Genomic DNA, 24,581 nt, shown 5'->3' with positions numbered 1-24,581 from the left:
GACACAAAAGAGGATAGTAAGGTGTAATAAACAAAATAAATCTCTTAGGAAAAGGTGTTAAGGTGCTTCCTCAGCCGGCGAGAGTAAGGGTCACAGGATCCTGGGAACCTTCAAAACAGGGTCACGGGGACGAGTGGCTGGACGCACCTTAGCCCACCTGCGGACTGATTGGAGGGCCATGTGGAGACGATGGTGAGTGAGAGACTAACTAGGAGAGTGTATGTGAGTGAGATGGAGGAGGGAGAGGGAGGGTGTGACCGAGGATGAGATGGAGGGATGGAACAGAGAGGTATATGATAATCAGGGGGTATATTGGAGGGAGGGCAGCGAAATAGCAGGGGACAGGACGACATGAAGGCGATTTGTTTGTGGCCACCCCTTAAGGAATGAAGGCGTCAGGCTATAGATAGATAGATGACTAACCCAGTAAACTAATTCACCCCGATGATCTTGCTCCAATTTAGCCTTGTTGTTTTGTGGGTTCTCACTCATCCTATAGTTCATTCACTGCAACTTGGCGGAAATTTTCGTCCTTTTGCACCCTGTTTCCCGTACATCAGGATCGGCGATGATGCGGTGGGTGTGTGTCTATTCCGCGGCAAGTTTTTGTGACTAGCATTATATTCTAGTGTTAGTATCTTGTTGTAGCCCAGCATTCAGAGGTAAAAAGATGACGATTTTGCGTCTAGTTACGTGGTCAGAATATGATAAACACTTTTCGAACTTGTATTAGATATAGCCTTAAATAACTCTTTCACTACTAGACATTAAATCTCCTGGTATAAGCAAAACTAAACAAAATCTGACAGTCTCTTATTGAAGGGATTATAAAAGAAAATGTAGCAATGGGTCGAGTGGATGGCAGCACCGTAAATCCCCCTTTCCAGGCTAATTAGATACAGATTCAATCCGTTAAAACATTTTGATTCCTCGGACTGAGAAGGAAGTCTGGTGGGCACTTAGACAAAAACTTTTCCAATCCGTAGGGTACTTTCCCAGGTTTGTGAGATTACTTTGTTCGGTCACCCCACCACGCGCGACCCTGAGGAGATTAAACACCAACACTGTAAATTCTGAAAGTCAAGTAACAAGTCTTGAGATGCGTAAGACTGTACAATTTTGTCTTCATCTGACAAACCTACGCTATTCCCTCACCTTCAGTGCTAAGCAGTGGATGCATGAAACTCACTGAGTCTTATTTATGAGCGAGGAATGAGTCTCCTAGGTTAATAATCAAACCGACCCTTCAGTCCGACTAAACCTTGCCATCAGCTGAGATAAAACGAGTCTGGGTCCTTGCCATATGAAAAGAAATCGACAGTGGTATCCATATTTCATTTAACGTCAATGTTGTTGGTGGTACAGTTAGAAAGCCCGAGTAAATACGGCGGGAGCCAGTCCACCAATACCTCTTATGGCTGTGGGGGCCTGAACATTTAAGACCACATTACTTTCCTTCGTCCCTGGTGACTCTGACAAGCCAGAAAAATCCTTAGTCTCCCTCTATGTATTCGAATCAAAACACCAGTGGCATATTACCTTATCCGGATTGACGCCATCAGAATGTCTCTCCCGAACTGAATATGATCGCTTAACGCTAGCAAGTACGAAAGAAGTAGTTCTCAGACTGAAAAGATTAATTCTTTCACTGTGATAGTCTTTTATGTTATTCTTGCTACCACAAGACTATTTACTCAGGGGAGACCTCTTTTTTTTTTTTTTTTTTTTTTTTTGTTGAATTAGAAGGGTTAGATATGGTCTTCACTAACGACATCATTGTTATTTTGCTTTCATAATTTGTCTGTATAGTATCCAGGGTGATTTTTATCGAATGGAAGGATTACGTAAACACTTCATTAATTCCTTACTAAATCTGCCGTCCACAGCTAAGTAAAATCGTCTAATAGGAGCCAGACTGAGATACAAATAGCGCCCTCGAAGTGAAGAGGTTGATAATTATGTTAGCACCGATGTTTCAGTGTGTCTGTAGAACATGTGTGAAGGAAACCCGGACCATCCATTAGTGGGAGGTAGTGATGGTGGCGATTATGACGACGATGATGATGATTATCATAGTGAAGATGATAATGATGGTGGTGGTGGTGGTGGTGATGGTGGTGGTGTTAGTGATGGTGGTGGGGGTGACAGGCACGGATCAAGGGGGGGTGTACGGGGATGTATCCCCTATTTTTGAGAAACTAATGTTTCCTTATAATAAAAGAACATTTTTTAAACGAAAATCTAGACAATAAATAGCTTACATAAATGTATTTGAAGAATAAGTCAACTGAAAACAATGCTTTGCCAATAAACACTGAGGAATTTGGTAATGAGTCAGCATTCGTCAAACGATGGAAGTCCGATAGGAACCACTCCCGCCTCCCCTCACCCCCCAGGGTGTTGGATCTGGCCCTGCGTGCCATAGAACTCTGACTTACATAGCCGTGTGAGTCATTTTTCCTTATCATAGAATTCTGACCTAAACACAAAGCCCTCTATTGCTGTATGGATCATTTACCATTATTACAGGAAAGTGATCTAGACACAGCCACGCAGTGCCGTAAGGATCACTTTTCCATACCCTTGAATACTGCCCTCGGCCCATAGCCTTGTATAGTCGCACGGGTCACTTTTCCCTGTCATGTACTTCTTACCGAGATATAAGGCCTTACATAAATTTTTGGTTTACTTCTCAATACCCATAGATTTCTAACCTTGCCATATACAGTAGCCATAGATAGCTGTATGGGTCACTTTTCTACACTATAGAATGCTGACCTTGGTTCATAGCCTTCCAGACCTGAGTGGGTCACTGTCCCATACTACAGACTTCTGAACTAGACACACAGCCCTACATAGCTGTGTAGGTTACTTGTATATCACAGAATGTTGACCTTGAGACACAACCGTACATACCTGTGCGGCTCAGTTTTCCGTATCATAGACATCTGACCCAGACACACATTCTTACGCAGCTGCATGAGTCTGTTTTCCACACCATAGAATTCAAGCCTAGACACAATCTTACTTAGCTGTTTGGGTCTATTTTCACATTGAAGAATTGTGACCTAGACGGACAGCCTTAAACAGCTGTGTGGGTAACAGTTCCATACCACAGAATCACGACTTCGAGACAGAGCCTTACATGGCTGCTTGGGTCACTTTTCTATGCCACTGAATTCTGACAGAGACAAGTAGCCTTACATAGCTTTGTGCCCACCAATCTCACCTTCCAAACCTACCCACCCATCAAACCATCAATCTCACCCACCCAACCTGCCCACCCATCAAACCATCAATCTCACCCACCCACCCTGCCCACCCATCAAACCATCAATCTCACCTACCCACCCTGCCCACCCATCAAAACACCAATCTCACCTACCCACCCTACCCACCCAGCCACTTGCCCTGCCCACTCATCTGTCAATCATCCTACCCACTAGGACATCAAGTTCCACCAAGATGATTACTTGCAGGCTTCCACTCATACGTGAGTACGTACACACACACAAACACACACACACACACACACACACACACACACACACACACACACACACACACACACACACACACACACACACACACACACACACACACACACACACACACACACACACACACACACACACACACACACACACACACACACACACACACACACACAGGCACAGCTGATTTACAACACAGACCATCAACTCCCTTGGTGGTACAGAGGGACTCTTTCGTAACGAGGCAGTTATGTAATCGGGCGGAGGATTTGGCTGATTATACAAACTTCCTGAGGTCCCGCCCAACACCCTGAATATAGGACAGTGGATCGCAGTAGAGGAACAACTTCAACTTGCAGTTCACTCGGTACACGTCCAGATGAGCCTGGGGCGGCAGCAAATGCAGCAACAATTAATTTTCTTTCATTACTCAGATTTTGGTTTATACTGTAGAAATGCCTTGTTGTTCTGTCTCCAAGGGAAAACAAATAAGCTCATGATCATATTTCTCTCGTATCCAAAATTTGTTTTTACAGGATGTACAAGAGACGCGGAGAAATGCCACATCTTACTTCCCATTTTTGCAAAGGAATCACAATTACGAGATGTAGTTACCTGTGAGTTTGTGCATCCGAGAGCAGGGGTGGGATTCTCAAGCACATTTAAATTGATTTCCTGCCGTAACTTATATTTCGTTTTTCAGGAGGAACTAGACCAGCACGGGACGGGACTGTATTCTTCGTCCCTTGTCTTTCTTGAAAAAAAAAAAAAAAAATGGTTACGACAGAGAACTAATCAGTTTGTTTAAGAATCCATGTTCAGAATCGGGATACACCATTAACTCGCCTCCCCTTACTGGCTTCTTTCAGCATCTGTCTTTGCGTCGCACTGTTGCATTTTTTTCTCATTTCTATGGCTACTTCAATGGTCACTGCTCCTCTGAACTGTCTGCTTGCATCCCTCCACCACTACGGCGGGGCGTGGCACCCGTCTAGCAACAAACCCTCATCTTTTTTCTTTCCAGTTCTCTAAAGCAAGAGTTAACTCTTACTTTCATTCCATCATGTATGCAACAGGTCAACTCTGGAACGTCTTCCTCTGTCTGTATTTTCGACTGCCCATGATCTCCAGTCTTTCGAACGCAGTGTGTCCAGGCATCTCAAAATGAACGGATCTTGAGTTTGGCTCTCTGTTATCTTGTTTCAACATTTTCTTGGAGGGAACAGTCTTGCCAGCTTCTACCCTTTGGTTCCTTTTCCCCTGCATAAAAAAAAAAAAAAAAAAAAAACGCAATCAGGTTTTGATAAGGAAGTAGAATCTTCATTTTTAAGGAAGCACAATTGCCCTTTTTGTCATAAATAAATCCTAAGTTTCGACACGATTACTGCGGCAGGTTATAACTAGTTATCTGCAAGAACACCAAGGAAAGGATCCTCTTTGTCTAGTTCTTCCTGTTAAAATATATCTAAATTACAAAGGAGAATCGATCATAAATTTGTTTTTGAATCCAACTCCAAATATAAAGTTGCCGGGCAGAGTTCGCCACTGATCTTGAACCCCCGTGTTTTCGTGCGCTTAGGAGACTCCCTGGAGACATTTTTCTTACGCTGCTGATTTTACTCTAACTTGGCCCAGATTTTCGTTTTTTTGCAACTTAAATTCGCGTAGCTCTGTGGCAGAAATACACAATGCTACTGCTCTACAAACATTCAATAGCACTTCTTGGTGACTGGCATCATAATCTAGTGTCAGTCTCCTCTTAGAACTCAGCATTCAAGATGGAGCGATGGTACTTTTACGCCATGTTAGAGTAAAAAATGTATAGTTTATTTCTGCATTTCATACATTTTATTCTCCTATATAGTATTATTGAGAACTAGGTCGATATTGAAAATATATATATGACACATAAGAGAATAGTGAAGTGCAATTTGTAACACACATCAAGAAAAATATTGCTATATTTAGAGTTTCTTTTTCTTTTTCTTTTTTCCTTTATTTCTCTTTTTTTCTTTTTTCGCGTCACAAAGATCCCTAATTCTTTTCAGCTCAGTAGATGGCCAAATGTAGTCAGCCTGGACGGTTGATATGATCAGTAACCAAGTACATTGATTCCTACCTCACACTTAAGACTCAATAAAGAATATGCAATCCCGACTTACTACTCAAGGTGTGGGAGTGGCTCAGTTCCGTCAGATGAAAATAAAGCGACTATAGTAAGTCTGCTAAGGTAACGAGCATGTATATCGTGGGATTGGGAGTCTTCCTTGCACCTCTTCCTTATCAGTGTGCCAATACACCACTGTGGTACTGTCACCCCTTAGGCTCCTTACCAGTGTGCCAATACACAACTGTGGTACTGGTATCCCTCAGGCTCCTTACCTGTGTGCCAATACACCACTGTGGTACTGGTATCCCTCAGGCTCCTTACCTGTGTGCCAATTCACCACTGTGGTACTGGTATCCTTCAGGCTCCTTTCCTGTGTGCCAATACACCACTGTGGTACTGGTATCCCTCAGGCTCCTTACCTGTGTGCCAATACACCACTGTGGTACTGGTATCCTTACCAGTGTGCCAATACACCACTGTGGTACTGGTATCCCTCAGTTTTCCTGACCATGAGAGAGTTATCCCCTTCAATCGCATAACATATTTTTCCTCCGTCAGCGAAGTTGGAGATTATGTATTCACTCCAGTGTGTTTGTTTCTTTGTCCACTGGCTGTCTCAAAAAGTTATTGATGGATTTCAATGAAATTTTGTCATGGCCAAGGAAGTTGAAAAAAGTTTGGTGATGATATGAGTTGTCTGGCATTGGCTTTGGCGAAGGTATGTGATCTCTGAGGGTGCTTCACTTGTTCAGTTTACTAATATCATAAAACAAAAAAAGTTAAGCGCACTCAGAGACCGCATACCTCCACCAACGCCAATACCAGACAACTCAGATCATCACCAAAATGTAAACTCTTCCTTGGCCCTAGACCAACATAGCCACAAATTTTAGTGAAATCCATCAGTAACTTTCTTGGAATATTTTGTAGACAAACAAACAAGGGTGAATACATAGCCTCCTCAACTTCGTTGGCGGAGGAAAAAAACAAATATTCAACTAAAGAAAGACCTCAGACAGTGACACTCGAGCAATCGTAGTCCCTGTTTCTAAGCGATTTGTTTTGCATATGACACTTGAACATCGTCTTACAAGGTGTTTACATCGCTTTAATATCGCCAAGTTTGCACCAGTAGTGTACAGTCAATCATAAATGAAGTGGTAGGTCGCTAGCCAACCCCTCCCCGTTTCGTATGGTAACACTGTAACCTTTACAACCAGTGATTCCAGCTGGGCTTTGAGATACTATGGCTGAGTGAACCCCGATTCGAATTTAGACTCCCTTCCTGGTGAAGTACTGTAGCTATGCCGTGTGCGAAAATTCTCTTCATAATAATGCGTTGTATATGAAATAATGGCCTCATAGTGCCAGTTAATCCTGTGGCCTCAGTATATAATCCAATGTTGAAAACTTTCATAATGTACTATTTATCGTTCACATTAAAACAAGAAACGGTGCCAAGGTACAGTTGCGAGCAGATGACTCGAGGCCACCCAGTCCACCAACATGTTGGTGTTTTATCTGGTAACAATGGTAGCTGTGAACTTGACCGAAATTCAGTCAGCTGTTCGGGCAAATACCCAGTGATGATTTGTCAATATGCAGTTCTAACTGGTCTGCAATCAATATCATGCAAGTAAATGTATAATATTGATAATGATTAACGTCACACACATGGTAGATATTCATAACCATAATAATACAACATAGGCATCCTAATAGTGGTGCGTCCATACATGTGAGACACACGGGTATCGGTAGTGATTTATTTTGTTCGACTATCATCGTGAACCAAACAACCTTTACCAGTTTTCAAGAGATATGCTGTAGGGTTATCAGCTTCCCAGCAACCTTGCATTATTATCACAAAAAAACCGTCATGTCAGTCATCGCTGAATCCGAAGAAGGTGGGAGAGTTAAAGGTTCACTCCATAGTAGGCGGAAGAGGGGTAGGGGTATGTGGGAGCTATAAGGAGGTGATGGGTGAGGAAGGTCGGGGAGAGGCGGGACGTCTGATGGGAAGGGGGTGGAGGGGGCAGGTGGTTGGCTGCGGTATTTAACGAATATGAGATTGGAGGTTGTAATAGGTTTGTTTTGACATACGAAACCAATGTTTCATTAATATTCGTGTGATAAAGAAGAACGATTACTCTGTTTAAATGTTTATGGGTTGTTTGTATGCTTGCTTATTCGGCATCACAACAAAGTCAACTTTGATATCATATTTTCTCAACAATGTTTAGTTATGTAACATTATGCAGCTGTTAATGCGTAAACAAATGACAAATCATGATCCAGTATCTACATTGGTTACATAGGTCGAACTTATCATAATGTGATATGACCACTTAGTCTCTTTGTCACCGCTACTGTCATTCCCTAGTCCCGCTGCAACTACCACCACAGCCACGACAATACACACTTCCCAATATTATTTACTACCTCAATTATCACCATCAGTATCCGCTACCACTAGCACCACCTTTCCCCATTACCACATCTACTGTACACCAAACTCTTCATCGCAGCAACATTAGTTACCGCCCTCAATTATAACTACCAGTATACCCTACCCTCTGTATCACCTGACAGAGGCCAATGCTTAGTACGAGAAAAATAATGGATAAACAATACATTGTCACTGTCTTTTTCCTCATTATCTTTATCTGGGAAATGCATGAATAATAGAGGATATGTGAGATATTCAGGTCCCGTTGATCCTCACGATGGTTAGCTCATGATGCTTGCCTGTTGGAAACATGGCAGCTAATGTGGGTGGAAGAGCCAAGAGTCGTAGCAACTCTGGGCTAACTGTAGCAGTGGAACCAGATAGCCTGCTCATGACACCAGACATTGATGTAGACTAATCGTTCGATTTTACCACTTGATGAACGACGGGGCATTGGTTTCGTCTTTCCCAGCATATACACTTTTATATATATATATATATATATATATATATATATATATATATATATATATATATATATATATATATATATATCTGTTTCACCAATAATTGATACAGCATAGCCAACCTCACTGCCCTGGTAGTAGATCTCTCACCTCAACCCCGCCCTTCCTGACCCATTGTCATGCTCACTCCCAGACCCTCCACCTGTTCCTACCCACCTTTCCTTACTCATAGTCCTCCTCATTCCCAGACCCTCCACCTCCTTCTCCCCACCCTTCCTCATCCATCGCTCTCTTCATGTCCACATCCTCCTCTGAAGGTTGGACACTAGTTAACAAGGGTGCAACGAAGTTCACTCTTAAAAAGCAAACGGAAGTTAAGACAACTAATGCATTCGACGCACTACGGGACGAATGTGAAGGGAAGGCAGAGAGGGAAGTAGAGGAGAAGGACGGTGAGGGAACTTCCAGTACAGGTAAGTATAAACAGAACAAGAAAGGTAAGAAAAATGTTGCTGTTGTTGGAGACTCCCAGGTGAGATATCTGAACAGGGCCATGTATACTCCACTCGCTAAACATGTGTGTCTTCCAGGGGCCAGGGTGGCTAATGTGGTAGAAAAAATTTCAAATATCGTAAAGGAAAGTGATGACAAACCCACTGTGTGCCTCAGTGTAGGAGGCAATGATATTAGTAGCCGTAAGAGTGAGGTACTGTGGAAAAGGTACAAGTTGATGTTAGAAAAGGTTAGGGAGAGGGGAGGAACCCCTGTAGTGCTTGGTGTTTTACCAAGGTGGCGGGTTGGAAGGGAATGGTTGAGCAGGGCAATAGGATTTAATTGCCGCCTTGAAAGGCATTGCAAAGATAATGCAATACCTTTCATAGACAGCTGGGACCGGTTTTATGGACGGAGTGCCTTGTATAGTTGGGATGGGACTCATCTTAGTAGGCAGGGAGTTACTGTTTTAGCTGGAATGATAGATAGGGAGTTGGAGGGATTTTTTCGAGATTGAGAAGTAGGTGTACAGGAAGATGCAGCAACTACACTCCGAAATCATTATTACCATGTTTGGATAGATGCATCAATACTTGCAAAATTAAGAACAAAAGTTCAACCAATAGTGTAGATACATCCACTCAGGCACCTCAAATTGAGCAGGCGATGATAGATGATAGAACAAGCGATGATAGAAGGGCGATAAGCGATAGTACAAAAAATTGTTATATTAGTAAAGTAAAGAGTTTCCCAGTTAGTAATAAAATAAATAACAGTAAATGCCAAGGTAAAGGCATAACTACTAGTAATAATCTGAAAGTGTACTACACAAACAGCCGGAGTTTACGTAATAAAATGGATGAACTGAGGGCTTTAATTTGTACAGAGAAAATAGACATTGCCGTTATTAGTGAAACTTGGATGAATACAGACACTCGAGAATTTTTAGCAGAATATCAGATAAAAGGCTATAATATTTTTGTGTCAAACCGTCAGGGAAGAAAGTGGGGAGGGGTAGCTATTTATGTAAAGGATTCATTAAACTGTTACAATAAAGCAGACATTAAAGTAAATAGGGACACAGAAAGTGTCTGGGTTGAAATTAGTAACAATAGGGAGAAATTAGTCTTAGGAGCAATTTACAGATCTCCTAAATTAAGTAGAGCTGATAGTAAATACCTCTGGGAGGAAATTAGGAAAGCATCACAGTCCAGCTTAGTAATAATTGTAGGGGACCTTAATCTGCCAAGGATAGATTGGAGAAATCAGACAGGAGATGCAGAGTCAGAGGAATTTCTAGAGGTAGTACAGGATAATTTCCTTTATCAGTATATCAGGGAGCCCACCAGAGGTAATAATATACTAGATTTGGTTTTAGCTAATAAAGAAAATATCATTAGCGATATAGAGGTTGGTGGACGACTTGGTAATAGCGATCATGAAGAAATTAAGTTCAAATTTATTTGGGATGTCTGTTCCACTGAAAATACCTCCACCGTTCCTAATTTTAATTTTCGTCTAGGAGATTTTGATGGCTTAAGAGCTTATTTTCGAACGGTATTCCACAGGGAGATTAGCTATTTGAGAGAAAGCCAGGTCAGTGGGGATCCCCAGGTCATAGGTCAGGCGCAGGAAACAGGTGGGGATGTCCGTCAGGTGTCTGTGAGGGGGGAGGTGGTAGATAGGAATGTAGTCCAGGTGACGGAAATTAACTCAGCTTCAGTAGCAAACAGACGTTCAACCAGTGAGAAGTATAACGAGTTAATAAATATAATACACGGAGGCCAAGATAGATATATTCCTTCAAAACCGTTTAGAACTAATAATTCAGAACCAAGATGGTTAAACAACAGATTAAAATATCTCATAGGCCAAAGGAAAGGAATATATAGAAAAATAAAACGTGGAGAGGAACACTTACGCAACCGATACACGATTTTAAATAGAGAAGTAAAGAGGGAGATAAGAAAAGCAAAGAGAAGTTATGAAATTAAGGTTGCAAGTGAATCAAAAGAAAACCCCAAGGGTTTTTATCAAATGTACCGTACGAAAAATAAAGATAGGATAGGGCCACTCAGAACAGAATCAGGTGACTTTACTAGTGAAGATAAAGAAATGTGCTCCATCCTAAATAATTATTTCATATCAGTATTCACCAAGAAAAATTTAAGCCTGGTCCCTCAAGCAGCAAATATTTACCATGAGAATACGGAAAATATTCTTAGTAAAATAACCATTAGTAAGGAGGACGTATTGAAAGAAATTAATAAGTTAAAACCTCAAAAATCGCCAGGTCCGGACGATATATATGCAAAAATTATAAAAGAAACCAAAGAAGAATTATGTCAGCCACTTTTAACGTTATTTAATGACTCTTTAAGTTCAGGAGAAGTTCCAGAGGCGTGGAAAACCGCAAACGTAGTGCCCATCTATAAAAAGGGTGATAAATCAGCTGCGTCGAATTATCGTCCGATAAGTCTAACGTCAATAGTAGGAAAAATGTTAGAGTCAATTTTGGCAAATAAGATTAGAGAACACTTAGAAAGATTTAATCTTATAAACGAAAGTCAGCACGGATTCAGGCAAGGACGATCCTGCCTCACAAATTTGTTGTCATTCTACTCGGAGGTCTATGAGGCAGTAGATAGCGATAAAGCTTACGATGTTATTTATCTGGACTTTAGTAAAGCTTTTGATAGGGTCCCACACGAAAGGTTAGTTAGAAAGGTTCGAGCACACGGTATAGACGGCGATATCTTAAAATGGATAGAATCCTGGCTGAAAGGACGAAAGCAGAGAGTATTAATAAATGGAACTAAGTCGGACTGGGGATTAGTAACTAGCGGTGTACCGCAGGGTTCAGTACTCGGTCCCTTATTATTTATCATATATATAAATGATCTAGACTTAGGAGTCAATAGCAGCATCGATACAAAAATAGGGCGTATCATTAACTCGACTGACGATTGCCATAACTTACAAAAAGACCTCGATACATTGTCCAAATGGTCTAAAACTTGGCAAATGGAATTTAACGTTGAAAAATGTAAAGTACTTAACGTAGGCAAGACCATTGGAGATACTAAATACAGCTTAGATAACAAAGAAATTAGCAAATCGGAATGCGAGAGAGATCTAGGAGTTATGATTAGTAACGACCTTAAACCTAGGCAACAGTGTATTAATGCGAGAAATAAAGCAAATAGGGTCCTAGGATTTATTTCGAGAAGCGTGAGCAATAGATCATCTAAAGTAATACTGAAACTTTATCTGGCATTAGTAAGGCCACATTTAGACTACGCCGTACAATTTTGGTGTCCTTACTATAGAATGGATATTAATTCGTTAGAAAATGTACAGAGAAGAATGACTAAAATGATACATGACGTCCGGAACCTGTCATATGAAGACAGACTGAAAAGACTGTCTGCATTCGCTAGAGAGGCGTAGAGTAAGGGGAGACTTAATTGAGGTGTTTAAGTGGATGAATGGTATAAATAAGGGAGATATTAGCAAGGTACTTAAAGTGAGCATACAGGATAGAACTAGAAATAATGGTTTCAAACTAGAAAAATTCCGTTTCAGAAGGGAAATCGGTAGAAATTGGTTTGGTAATAGAGTAGTAGACGAATGGAATAAGCTACCTAGTAAAGTAGTTGCTGCCTCTTCCATTGAGAGTTTCAAGCATAGGCTAGATAAGCATATGACAAATAAGGGGTGGATATAGAATAAAGAAAATCTTATAATCAATACTAATTCAAAAAAATTTTCTTTTCAGGTTACACTATGATAGTCTCTATTCTCCTTTCACACTTTCCTGTAAAATGTCCACGCCAGTTTTTCTATACGGCGTGGTGTTCTTTCTGACTTTTTCCTGCCGGCTTCGGCTGGAGGGTTTGGAGGGAGGGGGAGAGCCTTCTTCTTTGCTATCCTTATCTCATTCTAGTAGTTCAGTTACTCTTCTAGGAGCTGCCTAGCATGGGCCAACCGGCCTACTGCAGTTATCCTCTCTTCTTATGTTCTCCCAACCCTTCCTCACCAATCCCCCACCCTCCTCACTCCCACCTCCCGCTTCCCCTCATAGAGCACTAACTGTGGTATGCAACTTTAACTCTCTCAATTGCTTCAGATTCACAGATAACAGGTTTATGTGTCTCAGGTTGACAAGACGGGGAGAGGGGCATCACGGAATAAATTTTGTAATAATGCAAGGTTGCTGGGAAGCTGATAACCCTATGGCATATCTCTTGAAAACTGGTAAGGGTTGTTTGGTTCACGATGATAGTCGAACAAAATAAATCACTACCGATACCCGTGTGTCTCATATGCATGAACGCACGACTATTAGGATGCCTATTTGTATTATTATGGTTATGAATATCTACCATGTGTATGACGTTAATCATTATCAATATTATACATTTACTTGCATGATATTGATTGCAGACCAGTTAGAACTGCATATTGACAAATCATCATTGGGTGTTTGCCCGAACAGCTGACTGAATTTCGGTCAAGTTCACAGCTACCATTGTTACCAGATAAAACACCAACATGTTGGTGGACTGGGTGGCCTCGAGTCATCTGCTCGCAACTGTACAGGAAACCCGTCCCCGGCCGTCATTTTAGTGCTGACGTATAAACACAACAGGATATCCAGTCATGGATGTCACATATCAAATTTGGAGTAAATCGGGTGAAAATTGAGGATTTTATGACCATTCGAAATTTTAAGCCCGACCCACCTGCCATTGACACCCCTGCCGTTAACTGCGGAATGACCCCTCTGGTGTTGTAAGGCATGTTATAGAATGCAGATCTGAAAGATGCACCTGTAAGTTTTGGTTTCATGTCGATATGAAGAATTTGAAAGGAGTTATGGGGAAAAAGTTTTTTTCTTTACATTTTTTGTACATTTTTGGGGCATACAGCCTGGGCCTTAGCCTAGTTTGGCCCAAAATTTAATCAGGTGATCAAAATGTCAGAGCCCATCATCCCTGTAATTTTTTTTAAAATCGCACCGGTAGTTTTAGCGGAAAGTTAACAGAAAAACAAACAAGCAAACAAACAAACAAACAGACACTCAAACCGAGTGAAAACTACGGGTAAATATGATGAGTCGATGGGCAAAAACAATTACGATGTCGTATATGCCAGTGATTTCCAACTATTCCCCACACAATTCGAAGCATTCTGTTGAAGCCATTATTATTACTTTCCCCCGTAGCCTAACCTGTGACGTTACAAAAAAAAAGGAAATAATAATAATAATAATAATAATAATAATGTCACAACCGAATGCTAGTTTCTATGTCGCTACACGTCCCGGATAGACCAATAATTAATCTTGTACTGACCCGCACATTATAAACATCTTGAGGCTAAAAAAAAAAAAAAAAAAAAAAAAAAAAGGCCATTCACATGAGGCTGCTTAATTTTAAAGGCGGCATGTCTTCATGATGTGCAGTTTCGAGGTAGGCTACAACACCATGGTGAAACAGGGACACCTCTTTGACATTACTAGGGTTTCATGGTTTTGACGAGGTTTGTAAAATAACTGTGATATCGGTGACCTCGTCAAAATTTTTCCTTGACGCATAAACCTACATCCAGTTTTATGACGTATTACAGGATAAAATATATTACCATGGGAATGATACTGTTATAACTAAAACGTCAGTTTACTGCTAAAATAAAGATGAAAGTTATACTTCTATTAGGCTAAGAGTTCCAGATCACTTCTGTAGAAACATTGTATTGCGTGCCTCGTGACACTTCCACAGAATATGAATATCTGCATTTTCGTTCATTTATTGATTTTTCGTACGTTTATGGTTACGTACTTCATGTTCCTCCAGAAAAATAGTGACACTGAAATGTGTAGCTATATTAGTGTTACGTTTTCGTGCAATAAGTCTTAGATAATGCATCCTTTGACCATCGTACACGAAGTTTTAGCTTTTCACTGTTGGCGCCATAATGATCAGGCAGTACAAGTATTTTACAAGAGCTGAGTTACGTATCACTGTCCGAGTTGCATTCTAATGCAAATACTCCCTTTATCATCTCAATCTCCGAATTTCATAGAGTATGCTTGTCCTTCCCGATATACTGTAATGTTTATGTCCGATAACTGTGGAGATAACATCACTGAATTCGGAGGTTGCATTCTCCGTCGTGGACTGTGATCCCAATGCGTGAAGCTCAAGAGCTGAGTGTGTCTGCCCAGATTAGTATCCATATCAGTAATTTCTCCTCTGTAACCTACCACATAATTATGTGTGAGTGAGGGGATGTGTCAGAACCAGAGTAAACGTTAGCTTGTCCACATCTCCATAACATATGCTCGGGTGAAGGGGATGTGTCAGTGCCAGTGCAAACGCTAGCCTGGCCATATCTCTACCACATACTGTATGCGTGGGTTGATGAGGTGTGTCAGAGCCAAAGCGAACGCTAGCCTGGCCACATTACTACATATGCATGGGCTGAGGGAGTATCACAGCCAGAGCGACAGCTAGCATGACCACAGTTCTGCCACATATGCATGCATGGGTGAAGGGACATGTCAGTGCTAAACCATATGCTAATCTGGCCATATCTCTTCCACATATGCATAGATGAAAGTGATAGTGCCTGATTACTCCTTTACCTGGTCACATCTCTGTCACATACAGGTTCGTGGGCTACCGAAGTCGTGAAAGAACGAATTTCAGAAGGCTTAAGCTCAAACGAACAGAGGACACACACGTGTGCAGGTTCAATTTGACCCATGCCCTACTTTTGGTGGCAATAGGCTCAGTAGGTTGCCCGTGAGTGCGTCGTTTACGCACGCACACACCCATGCATCATAATGGATTGGTAGCACAATATAACGGAAAAGTCCAACAATGCAACCTTCCATCATCAGAGAGTTGGAATATTTAGAAAAAAAAAAAATACTTATGCAGTTATTTTTCGTTATATAGTAAGTCGTTACCACATGTGCTACGATTCGATTGGTAGATGAGAAGTTATGGGCACCACTTACTTTAATGACAACCAGAAGTGTCAGTGTTTGTGGTTGTGGCACACTAATAACTATACAGAGAACAGGTCGTGGCCTCAATACCCAAAGACCACCACACACAAACATTGGTTGCCATAACCAACATCCAACATCATACTTTTGGCATAAATGTTTCACAAAATAACAGTGCCTCCTTCATCATCATGATTACGTGATAATACTTATTTGACTACCACCAGGCAATCTTATATAAGTTACGAATGACCTCAAGATGGCGGGGGTTTATTCATCGAACACACCAATAATAAGTCTACCAAGTTAAATTGTACTAATAATAATAAAAAAAAATAAAAAAAATAGACGTCATGGCACTTGAGGGTGTGGAGTCTGCATGCCCTTCTATCTTCATCAAAATGGATTCATCACTCAATTCCTTTGATTTTGGGTGAATTTAATGTTGCATATCAAAAGAACTTACTAAGACAAGTATATGCCTACCTTTACGATCGCGACTCTTTTCACTAAGATAACATTAAGTTTTAGCATCTATCTTTGTTGGTAAGGTTGCTCGACTCGTTACACAACCAGTTGTACCCATTGGCAACCTGCCACTCGGTTCTCCTGCTTCTTGCTCCTGTCTGCCTCTAAGAGCTTCGATCTTATTTTTATCTGTATACAGTATACACTTTTACATTCTTTGTGACCTTTAGGATCGTTCTTGAGGAAGCCCTTTTCATCATCAATATATTGGGATAATCTGTGGTAAACATCATCACGCCTGGTGAGCAAAGCAGACCTAAAACTTGGAAATTCCCTTGCTGTTAATTTTCTAAGAGGTTTTGAAGATGTTCTCCGGCATATCAGACATTCCTTAAACGTGAAGTCAATACGCGTTTTTGGGCTGATTTCTGCTTTTCAGACAGGATCCATTTTGAGTGCCGTCAGTTCCAATGTAGTTGTTTATTCCGAAATGAGAAGAGTATTTTTTATAGTTTGCTCCTACAAAGTCTTGTCATATATTTTTTTTATTATCTACTCACAAAGCAAAAAATAATAATAATCTAACTGTTGAGGTACAATTAGGCGAGAAAAATTTGAAATGTCATAGTCTTCCCATATTTCTTCCTTTACAAAAGTAATGTTTTGGCATAACTTATGTTGTGATTCATATATCCTTTTGCGATCTCATATGTCGTATCTGGAGCCCAATCGGCGGTAGTGGACCAAATTTGGGCCTAATCTGATCATTCAAAGTTAAGTTTTTAGCAATTTTGTAGTATGGAGGAAAGTCGAGATTTTCACGTTAAACGCTTCATAGAAAATAGTTTTCCAATGCGATTTTGAAAAGTACCTTACATTCTGGTACACCTTAGATGTCCTTCTTAACAGCTAAGGCACTGCAAAAAGTTTATCTGTCGGGTTCAACAAAAGCCCGTTTTTTGCACGATAGCCTCAAGTGGCTCCCTGATTAATAGTTGGAAATCACTGGCAGATACGACATGGTAGTTGTTTTTGTGTATCCACTCATCATGTTTTCATGTGAATGATAGATGTGACATTATGAAAGCGTTCAACATATGATTATCTACTGAGGTCAAAGGATTTGACGCTTGCACTGTGATGCGATTATTTAATATACAGAGCAATATTATAAAGAACATTTTCGCACGCGGCATAGCTACATTGCTTCATCAGGAAGTAAAACTAAATTCGAATCGGGATTCACTCAGCCATAGTATCTCAAAACCCAGCTCGAATCACCTGAAGCTATAAAGGTACAGTGTTACCACACGAAACGCGGAGTTGGCTAGCGAGCTGCCACTTCTTTTATGAGTGACTGTACATCCACCAAAGAAATTACCATTACCTCTGGGTGCAATGAACTCTGAAATGTTTTGTAAAAGTGAAACTCTGTTCATTTGGTACTGGTAGTTGTTCAGAACCTTTGGTCATATTGTATCACACCACAAGGGTAAAGAACATTTTTTTTTTTTTTTTTTTTTTGGGTGTACCTGAAGCTAGTGTGATGCAATGTGTGGGATAAATCGCAAAGGAAGAAATAGTACGAATTCTCAATGGCCACTTAGAACCTGGCCAACCGTTCCAAATCAAGAAGTGTTTCCTAAACTAAATAAAACCGCTTGAAAATAGCAACAATAAACCAACAAAAGACGTGAACAAGATCTGTGAGAGAGAGAGAGAGAGAAACTCTTGGCGTAGGTCGACTACTGAGCAATAACAAAGGATGAACACCAAAATCCAATACTAGTCACGAAGAAGTGCTGTATAAAGGATGGAAAGCCGTAGTGTTGCCTTATTCTACGGGAGGTTAGTTGCCAAAGGACGAAATTATCCACCAAGTTCAAATGAATCAACTATCGTGTACCCGTCCACCTGTTTTGAATTTCGCGAGGTTCAGTTGTAGTGAGGAGGGGCGGTGGTGTATTGGTTAGTTATAGAAAAACCCGAGTTCAATGACCAATCTGTTTGATTCCCATATGTCCCTGTTCACGCGTCAGATACACTTAGGAATGTGGATGAAAGCTCGATTGTTCTGTATCGTAATATGAGTCAAATTGTACTCTTCGTAACTCCTCTTTCTTACTGATTTAGTTTGCATGAGTCCATATCATCTTGTATGTTATTAATATAGGTTTAATAGCGACATGATTTCCATCAGCAACAAGCAAGCCGATACTGAGGCTTAATGTGCAGAATAAATCGCCAAGGAAAAAGTGTTACGAAGACTCCGAAGCCAACAAGAAGTAGGGGCCTAATTTTAAGCTTATTTTTTAATTTAGAGCTCTGTCAGACTGAGGTCGGAATCGGATTAAAGTTCGTATTCTGTCTGGAGATTTCGCAGTACTGCTTCTGTAGCGATTAATTTGCACATAACACATCTATAGTCTCCTGCATGTTAGTAATGCAAACTACGTGGGTATTAAAACGACCTGAATAGCACACAAGAGAATGGTAAGATGTAATACGCAGAATTAACGGCTTGAGAAGACGTGCGACGAAGTCTCCTATGGTCTTTTGAAATAGGGTTGTTCTTGCAGCATTATTTTGCCCTAACCTGGTGCTGCAGAGTGTCGCCTTCATGTGGTGGCACCGACATAACTGGGTGACTTCACGGCTCGGTTATACAAGCATCCCTCAGCTCCCTTCCCTATCCCCGAAACGAGGAATGTGGGCTCCAGGAGAGGGGCAACTTCAGCCTGCAATCCATCGGGTTCACGTTTCAAGTGAACCTGAAGCTACATCTATTACAATTACCCTGGCCTACATCTGTTGGGTGAGGTCCTTCAGTTTTTATATATATGTAATTTCTGTATACCATCTTATAAAAGTTATCCTAATTAGGATACACGGTATATGGAATAGTTCCTGACTCCTCTGATTCCCTTTCATATATTGATGTCCCCTATATTAGGTTGTGCCTTGAGTGACAGTCGCCAGGTGATGAGTGCAGGTATGTAATGTAGAAAGGTATTATATATCCGCAGTCGATGGTGTTCTCTTGGTCGAGGAATTTTTATCATTAGTGTAGGTTTAGCTATTTGTATCTTTAGGATTTAGTATACGTTAGCGATTTGTCTGTTAGGTTATTAATTTTAGAGTTTTTAGATTCGGGTTTTTTTTTTCAAATAAATAAGATAATATTTTAAAAATAGGATAAAATAAAAAGAAAAGAAAATAAAAATAAAAATATATATATATATATATATATATATATATATATATATATATATATATATATATATATATATATATATATATATATATATTGAGCCTCCAGAGAATGCTAGCCGATAGAAATCTTATAATGCTTTATTTTTCAGCATACTGTCCCTTCAAGTCAACACACTTCTTCCACCGGTGGTGGAGTGCCTGGATCCCGCTGGAGTAGAAGTCCTTAGTTTGGGCCCCAAGGTAGGCGTCCACGGCCGCCATGACCTCCTCATCGGTGGCTTAGCCTTGTCCGGCCATATCCTTTTTCAGGTTCGGGAACAGGTAGAAGTCAGAGGGTGCGAGGTCTGGTAGTACGGCGGGTGAGGGATGAATTGGAAGCCACAGTCATGGATTTTTGCCATCGCCACTACCGAGTTGTGGGCCGGAGCATTGTCCTGATGGAACAAGACCCCTCTGGTCAGCATTCCTGGTCTCTTCTTCTTCATGTTCTCGAGCAGCCGTATCAGCAGGTCGGTGAAGTATTGCCCAGTGGTGGTGTGGCCCTTTTGGAGGTAATCCACCAGCAACACACCTCATGCATCCCAGAAAACGGACTCCATGACCTTTCCAGCCTCGGCCGTGACCTTGGCCTTCTTTGGGGTGGAAGAAGAGGCGTGCTTCCACTGCTTCAACTGCTGTCTGGTCTCAGGCTGGTAGTGATAAACCCAGGACTCGTCCATGGTAACGAATCGAGCCAAGAAATTTTCCGGATCAGCTTCGAAGAGTTCCAAATTGTTGGTGGACAGGGTGCACCGTGTGGCTTCTACTCCTGGGTCAGGAGACGTGGCACCCAGCGAGCGCACACCTTCGATAAGCCAAGCTCATTCCTCAGAATGTTGTCGGCTTGCTCCTGGAACATGCCCAACCTGTCTGCTATTTGACAAGATGACAGTCGCCTATCCTCCATAACCATCCCGAGGACAAGATCAATGTACTCTGGTGTGGTCACGGACGATGGCCTCCCTGACCTTGGATCGTCTTCGAGGCTCTCCCTGCCACACTTGAATTCTCTAACTCAACGTTTGACCGTGGCATACGAAGGAGCATCTTCCCCTAAAGTGTTCACCATATCCTCATGGATCTCAGATGGAGTCATGCCTTTCAACTGAAGATGCTTGATCACGGACCGGTACTCGAGTTTCTCCATTTCCACGACATCTGTCAAGTACGTTCACTTCGAGAGACTGCCAAAAGGAAACGAAAACTGTTAGGATCAAGAAACTTGATTAGCACAATAATGTTATTTGGTAGATTACGTAGACTGTTTCATTTGCCTATCTCACTGTTTTCTGGGTGAGGCTCGAAACTTATCAGTCACCCCTCGTATAGAGAGAGAGAGAGAGAGAGAGAGAGTATATGTACAGTACATGTGTATGTATGTGTGTATGTACAATTGTATATATGCATGGATGTGTCTGTATATATATATATATATATATATATATATATATATATATATATATATATATATATATATATATATATATATGTGTGTGTGTATGTAAAATCTCAATAGCCGTTTGAGTGTCCACTGAAGGACCGGCCTATCCCGACCGAAGTGGGGATGATACAGCCAATGTATTTCTACCAAGTGGCTTAGGCTGTCTGGTAGAGACTGTATGTATGGTGAGAAGTGCTTGTAAGTGTAATTGTTGTGTTGGAGTGGCTTTGGATGTGTGTGTAGTCTGTGAACCAAGTGTAATCAGCCCGTCCAAGATGAATGGGTGCAAACATACTTTACAGTATGCGACACTGGTTCAACCACAGCACCCCTTGTATCCGCCAATGCAGTACATGACATGAAGAACGCTCCCAAAGTTTATTACCCTAGCAGGGCGCGAACCCTCGTTCTTCAGTGTACGACAACTCACACTTTACCACTGTACCACAGAGTCTACATATATATATATATATATATATATATATATATATATAGAGATATATATATATATATATATATATATATATATATATATATATGTGTGTGTGTGTGTGTGTGTGTGTGTGTGTGTATACATATATATATATTGCCTTATTACCTTAACGACCAGGGGCTTCGGCCCCAGTGGTCGATAGACATAAAAAAAAAGGTAAAATGGCCTACGTGATCGGACAATTTGCTGCAGAAGCGTTGTATTCTAAGTCACTGTGGAGATTAAACACGTTTTCCTTAGCGATTATCCTACCCACAATATCCTTCTGTATGAAATGAGTTACCTGAGAGGAGCATGTGGAGTGGCGTGGAGGGACAGGTTGACGGATGGAGAAGTGAAGGAACATTGTGGGGTGGATATGGATGTGACTGAGAAAATTAGGAGTAATACACTGAGGTGGTTTGGACATGTGGAGAGAATGGAGAATGAAAGACTGTCCAAGAGGGTGTATGTAGGTGAAGTGGAGGGAGGGAGAGGGAGGGGAGACCGAGGATGAAATGGAGGGATGGAGTTGAGAGGTACAGCATATGAGGGAGGGGGGAGTGAGTTGGGGGGAAGGCAGTCAAATGAAGGGTAACAGAGCGACTTGGAGGCGTTATGTCTGCGCCCACCCTTTGCGGGATTAAGGCGTTGGGCTATAGATAGGTAGATAGATGTTACTGACGCGAAGTTTGTCGATAATGAAGCGATGTAAACAGCATGCGAGAGAAAGTTAAGATGCAATATGCAAAATTAATCAGTACAGAAGATTGCTACAAATCCTTCCATGCTACCTTAGAAAAATATAGTTTGTGAAAGCCGCATTCTTGTGAGGCGCTTAATTCTCTTTTGTCTCAGTGTTCTATATGATATATATTTCTGCACACTATACTCCTTTTATCTTAACTTGGCCTTGATTCTCGACCTTTTACAGCTGATTTCAGGCAGGTCAGTGGCAGAAAAAGACAACAATACGGTACTGCACCCCTTGTATGTCACTTCGTCATGCATCATATCCTGGTATCAGAACAATTATTGTAACAACTCAGCAACCTTAATTGTGATGTGGCAATTTATGGTCACATAGCGCAAAAAAGAGTAGCCTGTATCATCAGTTTATATGAAGAAATAAAATGATAAGGGTAGTGAGGATATCTTCAACTGATGAGAATAAGGCGTAAGTGTTTGTCGTTAAGTGAGGATGTACGAGATAGTTAGGTCGCTGTGAATGGTGTCATATTCAAGTACATCGTCACATAATATTAGAACCGCCAGACAGTGGCCAAGGTGAAGCTTGTCATAAAACTCGTTGAAGCTGCATTTGTACAGGGCGTCCATATACTGTACAAGGCTTCCCTTCCACCACTTCTGTGTGTTGCAGGACGGCTTAGAGTTATGAATGTCTGTCCTGCATCATTTATTCATTTCTAACTCTCACAGCCGCATCAACGCCCACACCAGCAGACTGAGCAGTCCACGCAACATACAACACCAGCCGAGTATGAATGAGGGTGTTATTAACGGGCCACCCCGTTTTTGACATGTATTTATGTACTATTTAATTATAGTCATCGAGTAATGTGTTTCTATCCTAGTTAATCAAAGCTGACAGTAATGTAATCCCCCCTCCCCGGTTCCGCGATTACAGGCAGGTTTCAAGTTTCGAGCGGCATCTTTAAATGTAGAAACTTCAACAATTTTCTTAGTTACCTAGATTCCATATCTTCATATTCAGACACTTTGTTCAGTAATGTTTTTGTTACCTGGATTCCATAGTATGTCTTCAATCCATCCAGTCGAATATAGACACACACAGCACTGCCTTATAACTCAAAATTTGAAGCCTGCCTGAAACACGGAGCTCCAACGATTATATAAAAGTTCATAATTTCAAGCTTTGTTTGTTTACATTCGACTAGAGAGAATTATCATAAGAGACATACCATGGAACCTATCTAACAATACTTCTGAAAAAGAGTTTCTAGACTGAAAGATAATGTTCGTATTTATACATTTATATGAGAGGAGTTTAGTATAGATGAGTTCTGTAGTATCAGAGCCAATCTCTGTTTGCATAGACTGTATCTGAGTTTATTCTCGAGTGACTCAGGAGTGTGTGATGCGGCTGCCTGGGTCCTGTAATCTGTCACGTGAACCATCTCAGGCCCAGTCCAGTCATACACCCTCACCCAGTCCATCACCACTCACCTCACCACTCGTTCACCACTCCTTTGGTACTGTTTGAGTCTAAGAAGCAGTCCGAAACCTCATGACTGCTCGTGAAGCACGCTTGAAGCTTGCTATCATCTCAGTGCAGTTCACGAGCTGTCTTGGTCGGTAACGTCTCAGAGAGTCACCAAAAGCCAAAAGTAACATAACTACACAGGGAGCTCCTCTCATCGTAAGTCGAAAAATCCTTTCATCCAGAGAATCTTTTTTTTTTATTCCCGTTATCTCCAAACAAGAACGTAGACGAGGAGGTGTGTGTGTGGGGGGGAGGGGATTGGGCCATATCCACCTAGTTCAGAATAAAATATTGCTTAATTTTTCGCATTAAAGTTTAAGACAGACATCAACTACGTCAGAAATGAGAAGCAAGTACAACACATTCCTTTGCGTCATTGTAGGCGTCATTACAACGTAACTAAAAAATACTTTGGTAGACATACTGTACATATAGCAAGAATTTTTATATTCAGTGTAAAATGCCGGCTTCTGCAGTATACTGGATATTTACTATATCCTCTTAGCTGCCTACAGGTGAAAAGTTCTTAAACAAGTCGTTCTGGTTTAAACTCAAACCATACTTCCATACTGACAACGCACTCTCACTTTCATGTATACAACAGGTCAGCTCTGGAACACTCGCCTTCATACTACATTTCCCACTGCCTACGACCTCCAGTATGTTGAACTAA

Source organism: Coenobita brevimanus, chromosome 39, assembly GCF_032717465.1.
Source record: "Coenobita brevimanus isolate Jiangsu-jjx chromosome 39, ASM3271746v2, whole genome shotgun sequence".
Taxonomy (NCBI): domain Eukaryota; kingdom Metazoa; phylum Arthropoda; class Malacostraca; order Decapoda; family Coenobitidae; genus Coenobita; species Coenobita brevimanus.
Note: the sequence above shows the minus strand (reverse complement) of the source record.